Genomic DNA, 6,925 nt, shown 5'->3' with positions numbered 1-6,925 from the left:
AAGAAAAGTTCATTCGAAGTTGGCAACCTCGAATTAGCCCTGTGTTAACAATGTAAAAGCAACGTGAAACACCCAAACTTTAACTTCAAATATCTCTGATAGTCGCAAAAAGTCGCAAAAAGTCGCAAGATCTTTTTCGTAGAATTGAAGTTGGATATCTGAGGATTAAGAAAATGTCAACCACCCAGAGGATTTTGCGTTTCAAGCGAGAAATCTCCATTTGAATTTGACGTCTTTTCCCCGTGTATTTCTTACGGACCAGTGATTCCCGACCTATTTCCTGTCCACTTCCTGCCCACATTTGAGGTAGTTTTGAGCGGAAAATTTGAAAATGAACCATCATAGTGAGTCAGAAATGGACTACATTTTGCCATTTGGAACTATAAATTCTAGCCCGGTTTGAAAACAACGTATATGTCATTAGTTTCCCCATGCACATAAGTGTTTTCCCAGAGGAGCCAGAATTTGTAGTTCCAAATTGCAAAATGCAGCCTAAATATCTTTAAGATGACAAATTCCGAAAAAAAATTTCAGATGTCGAGTTGTGAATTTTTGATTTTTGTCCACAGAGGGCCGCACTGTGCGGCGCGGCGCCGCGCCGCGGTAAGCTTACCGAAAACCACGAAGCTTTCCCAGCATCACCGCTCACCTCATCTCGTCTCATCTCCACCTCAGCACCCCCAGCCCTAGCGCCCGCCCCGCTGGTCGCGGCGGCGGCCGAAACGCCGATCAGCGGAGTCTCCAGTCGCGCACAGAGCGGTCAGTTGGTCCGCGCCGCAGTCCGCAGGTCAGTCCCGCACCCGTAGCCGTACCGCCAGCCGCCACCACCTCCACAACCACTGCCGCCGCGCGGAGGGAGATAGTGATCCGTCTACATCGCTCAGTTCGTTCAGTGGCACGGTCCCATTAGTGCACGGTGTTAGTGGTGCGTTTTCGTTGTGTTCCCGGTACCTGGATTTCCTACCCCCGGCCGCGAAGGTGAGTCCACTTCCTTTGTTCCCGCTCTCCCGTGCTCAGGAAAAACGCAGTATGAGCCTTCCGGCGTTGCCAAATTTCCTTTGATAAAACACGAATTCCCTGGTAAATTTGTGAATATTTTTCGGACAATTTTTCAGAGAATTTTTATGGTATTTAGATCTAAAGCTCCTGAACATTTCAAGGAAAAATATTCATAATTTTCCCCAAGGATAAACATTTCATCAAAAGAAAATTTTGCGACTCTCGAATGTTTCACTGAAAAAAAATTCTCGGCGTTTCTACCAAGGTCCGTTGGTACCTTTACCATCTCACTTTTTTTTTTACCAATTATTGGTAATTTTACCAAGACAGACTGGTAAGTTTATCTAAAAACCGGTATTTTTACTGTTTTTTTCAGGTAAGAATACCACTTTTATAGGTAATCAATTCCCGGTAACTTTGCCAATTTATCTCGGTAATTCTACCACAGTCGATAAAGAATATTGGCGTTTTTACCAAGGTCCAGTAAAATTACCGAGAAAGTTCAATCATTTTACCAAGATTTCTCGGTAAAATTACCAATTCCATAAGTGGTAATTTTATCAAGAAAAAACTGGGATCAAACAGAACCCTGAATTCTTGGTAATTTTACCCTTTTCTTAGTAAATACACCGAAATTTTTTTTTCAGTGTTTCCGAGAATTTTTCTGGTATTTTGATCTAATGTTCCTGAAAATTTCAAGGTAAAACATTCATAATTTTCCCCAAGTATGAACATTTCACCAAAGAAAATTTTGCAACCCTCGAATGCTTATACGGCGTTCTTCCTTAGCACGGCAGTATGAGCCTTCGGGCGTTGCCAAATTTTCTTTGATAAAACACGAATCCCCTGGTAAATTTGTGAATATTTTTCTCCCGACTTTTCAGAGAGCTTTTCTGGTATTTTGATCTAAAGTTCCTGAAAATTTCAAGGAAAAATATTCATGATTTTCCCCCCGAGTATAAAAATTTCACCGACGGAAATTTTGCAACTCTCGAATGTTTATACGGCGTTCTTCCTTAGCACGGCAGTATGAGCCTTCGGGCGTTGCCAAATTTTCTTTGATAAAACACGAATCCTCTGCACTGAAAAAAAAATCTCTGTTTATTTACTAGGAAAAGGGTAAAATTACCAAGAATTCAGGGTTCTATTTGATCCCAGTTTTCTCTCAGTAAAATTACCATTTGTGGAATTGGTAATTTTACCGAGAAATTCCGGTAAAATTATTGAACTTTCTCGGTAATTTTACTGGACCTTGGTAAAAACGCCAATATTTTTTATCGACTGTGGTAGAATTACCGAGATAAATTGGCAAAGTTACCGGGAATTGATTACCAATAAAAGTGGTATTCTTACCTGAAAAAAAAACAGTAAAAATACCGGTTTTTAGGTAAGCTTACCAGTCTATCTTTGTAAAATTACCAATAATTGGTAAAAAAAGTGAGATGGTAAAGGTACCAAAGGACCGTGGTAAAAACGCCGAGAATTTTTTTTCAGTGTGGTAAATTTGTGAATATGTTTCTTCCAATTTTCAGAGAATTTTTTTGGTATTTTGATCTAAAGTTCTTGAAAATATCAAGGAAAAATATGCATAATTTTCCCCAAGTATAAACATTTCACCGAAGGGAATGTTGCAACTCTCGAATGTTTACACGGCGTTCTTCCTTAGCACGGCAGTATGGTCCTTCGGATGTTGTCAGAGCTCCTTCGATAAAACACGAATTTTCTGGGGGGTGGGGGGTTGAAGCACTGGGTGCAGAAACACTTTGTCTATCAGTTTAAAAAACCAAAATTGGGGACTTTCGGGGACTTTTATGGGTGTTTTCTCAAGAAAATCGCGGACTTTTTTTCCCGAAATTAGGAAACGAAAGGAAGCTCTAGTTAGAGCGTTAAAAGGCTAGGCGTATTTTATAGGACTAATTTTAAAAGTCATATTGAACCGATGAAAACATACGAAAAACCAAGCAACACTTCAGTTTTTTTTATTTCCTGGTTCCACCGCGCTGACGCGACTGGCGGGAAAATTTGAAAATGCCGGTGTTAAGGACGATTTTTGTCAGATTTTGGGGACCTGAACGAGAAAATTGGGGACTTTTGGGGACCGGTAGACACCCTGAAAAAGGTCATTTTTTGATGCGTAGCCTCAGAATCTCCGCTGACACACAGTGGGTCAATAGGAAAGGTCGGACGAAATTTGGAAACTTTAAACGCTCATAACTCTGCCCGTTTATACACATTTTCGAGGTTCTAAAAGGAGTTCCATATTGGTTTCTTCTTGTAATTTTCTTTATACGTAGACCTTGAAATTTAAAATGAGACGAAATAAACACCAAAATTTGCAGTTCTAATAAAAAATTTCATGTCATGTCCGACCCCTCTAATTGAATCGATCTACTGCGTGACGCTGAAAATTCGCCGAAAACTCTTTTCGGACTCGAACGACTCGTACTCAAATTCGTTGAAACTTATACTGAATTTTCTTCATGATTTTACGATGCTCGAAATGAAAAACTTCATAAAATTCAATAACTAGTTTCCTCTCTAAAATAAAATTTAGCAGTAAAGATGTCGAGACGCTGCAACAAAGATCTGCCCTTTTTACACTTAACGCCTCAATTGCGATCGTTTCTGTCCAGTTTTTCAGACGATTTTGTTCGCAATTTAAGCTGAAATACTTGAAAATCCCAAGGCAAAGTAATCGTAACTTTCTTCAAAAATAAAATTTTTACCGAAGGAAATGTCAACGTTCGAATGTTCATACGGCGTTCTTCCTCAGTGCTGCAGCGTTGCCGAGCTAACGAAAAACGTCGTTAGGACATTCGAGGGTATCCAACTTTCTCCGATGAAACATGTAGTTTTGAGGAAGATTATGCTTCTTATTCCTTGAAATTTTCAGATATTTCCGATTAAATTCCGGACAAAATCGTCAAGGAAATTTGCAGAAAAATACTGACACACTGAAAAAAAATTCTCGGCGTTTTTACTTAGGTCAGTTGGTACCTTTACCATCTCACTTTTATTTACCAATTATTGGTAATTTTACCAAGACAGACTGGTAAGCTTACCTAAAAACCGGTATTTTTACTGTTTTTCAGGTAAGAATACCACTTGTATTGGCAATCAATTCCCGGTAACTTTGCCATTTTATCTCGGTAATTCTACCACAGTCGATAAAAATAATATTGGAGTTTTTACCAAGGTCCAGTAAAATTACCGAGAAAGTTCAATAATTTTACCGAGATTTCTCGGTAAAATTACCAATTCCATAAATGGTAATTATACCAAGAAAAAACTGGGATCAAATAGAACCCTGAATTCTTGGTAATTTTACCCTTTTCTTAGTAAATGCACCCAGATTTTTTTTTCAGTGCAAGGTTCCCGGTAGATTCAGTTTTTATTGAAGGAAGTATGGCAACGTCTGAGGGCTCGCACGACGTTTTTCCTCAGAACGGCAGCCCGGGCGTCTGCACATGAGACCTGGGGATGTTGGTTTTAATGAGATTCGGGGGTCACAGTAAAGTGTGGATACGTTTGTTGTGGTTAGGGACCTCCGCGCTCGCGTTGGCGCACGGTGGAATTTTTGGTGTTTACTCGTGAACGACCGGGTCAAAGTTTAGTCCTCGGTTTATCTAGCTGGTGTGAATTGGAACGAGTTAGGCAGAAAGGAACCAAGCCACATTAGCTTCGGGCGATTTAATTTTACGTTGAAACTGTTGTGCGGATTTTTGTGCAAATTTCAGTGGACTTTCTGCATACTACGACGAAAATTCCTCAAAATTTTCAAAAGGATCCGCACAAACGTTCACTTGAAAAAAATCGAATTGCCCGGTTAACTTTGGCAACAGCAGAAGTTGCTTGGTTCCATTCTGCTGAACGCGGTCCATATATGTCTGGCTTCTTTCTTAAAAGTCTTACGTAAGTGTTTTAGTACATCTCTCTTAAGTGTTATAGAATGAATGCGTGCGCAAAGTTTTTCTGTCTTTTTCCTCTCTCACGCATAATTGGCCCAATGTGCGGTCCTCTAGCAAACGAAAGTGTCACAAAGGCCAATGAATGCCCAGGTAAAAGGTCTCGATTTTGTTATCTGATTTAGGATGTTTTGTTGGTCAGTCAGTGGTCAAGAGATGAAAAGACAATGGAACAGAGTATGTCCGTTCTTCTTCACTGCGACGAACACGGTACCTTTCGCCGACCCCCTCCCCCCCACCCCTAAAGTTGTAGCCCTCACCTCACCACTGTTTCAGGGAAATGCCTCTATATTAGTTAGTTTAAAGAAAACAAAACAAAAAAAACATTGATTAAACGTACAAAAATTTAGGCTTTTAAAACGCTGGAATAGGTACACTCTTTTCATCGATTTTCAACAGCGCACTAAGTAAAATCAGCCATACAGCCGTGCTAAGAAAGAGCGCCGTACGAGCCATCAGGCGTTGCCAAAGTTCCCTCGACAAATTACGAATTTTCAGGGAATTTTGTGAATATTTCTCTTCCGATTTTGCAGAGGAATTCGTTCGTAATTTGATCTAAAAATTCTGCAAATTTCAAGGCAAAATTTCGATAACTTTCTTCAAGAATACATATTTTCTGGGAGGAAATTTGGCAACATTCGAATGCTCATACGGCGTTTTTACTAAGTGCGACAGCGCACTCGTCGAACTCGAAATTCCTGCAATGATGTCACGTTCCGAACTGCACATTAGCGTCAAGCGTATCGTATTAAAAGTTTCAAAGAAACGATGTCATTGATGCCCGCTGCGCCACGGATGATTACAGCCAATCACAACTAAGTGGTTTCAACGTTCGCCTAATTATTGGACCCGCATTCGTGGAAAGGGAAAACGTCGATTCTCAGATGAGCCTCATACAGCTTCAATCGCTATGCATTTTGTAGTTCATGTGGCATTAGACATAGTACCCTTTCACGGCAGATTATTTACCGATAACCGGCAGGCCAACGATCTGCGGGATGATTATTGAAATTGATAGACAAAGCAATAGACAAAGAAGACAAAAAGGATATGGAGGGATCCCATTGGTGTAGGCGGATGGTTGCAATGGACAAAGGACGTAGGTTATAGACTAACTAACAGCAACCCACAAGAGACCCGATAGTTAGTCCATCATTTTCTCCCTTAGTCTGTAAGAACTACCCACTTCAACCAATAGGATCGCTGTATACTCCTTGTGTCTTCTTTGTCTATCAATTTCAATAATCGGCCCGCTGCAAACTTTAAATGAAGTACCGCGAATAGTTTATCTATATCCTAGGCGTGCCAGTGGTTTTTGCTTGAAATCCAGGTTCAAATCCGCCAGTTTTGGTCTTAAAATTAGCGTCAAAGAAGGAGAGGTATAATCATCGTAATCGCAATGTAAGTTTCCTTTCTTCTGATAGAACACGGATTTTCTGGAAAGCTTGTGGATCTTTCGTGGGGATTTTTTACGGAATTTTACTCGTAATTCAACCTTATATTTCCTAGGCAAAGTATTCATGACATTTCTCAAGTATAGGCATTTTATCGGGAAAAACTCAGCGACATTCGAATGTTTCATACAGCGCCATCCCACAGCACAGCACGGCAGGAAGGCAGGGCATGAGGAAAATGATCGTTGTTTTTACAGTAATTATTGCGGATCTCTACGGACTGATTGCTGTAATTGATAGACAAAGCTATGGATAAAGAAGACAAAAGGGATATCGACGGTTAAACTACCAAACCACGTATCTCGGTTTGCGACGTCGCAGACTTCCTGTCATACTTTATTTTTTAAATGAAAAACTATTTAACGTCCAGTCTTGAAAATTTCTGTGATTTTTCCTCTTCGCGCGGAGAAAATTCTATGAAAATTTCAAGGAATGATATTGATTTGGTCTACTTCCAAAAAATAAAATGTGAGCGTAGATTTTTAAACACCGCAAACGAGATACGTG

At 40.1% G+C, this 6,925-nt stretch overlaps 1 protein-coding gene across 1 annotated transcript in view; it reads left to right on the top strand.

Moving 5' to 3' along the window:
- The first annotated feature begins 734 nt into the window (after nucleotides 1-734).
- LOC109029885 (ABC transporter G family member 23) overlaps nucleotides 735-6,925 on the top strand; it is a 67,566-nt gene continuing 61,375 nt past the window's right edge. The window contains exon 1 of the mRNA XM_019040588.2: nucleotides 735-978. The gene's annotated coding sequence lies outside the window, so the exon portion shown is untranslated. The remainder of the gene's footprint in view (nucleotides 979-6,925) is intronic.

The sequence above is a fragment of the Bemisia tabaci genome, chromosome 10 (assembly GCF_918797505.1).
Source record: "Bemisia tabaci chromosome 10, PGI_BMITA_v3".
NCBI classification, from domain to species: Eukaryota; Metazoa; Arthropoda; class Insecta; order Hemiptera; family Aleyrodidae; genus Bemisia; species Bemisia tabaci.
Note: the sequence above shows the minus strand (reverse complement) of the source record. Positions and strands in the feature narration are given on the sequence as shown.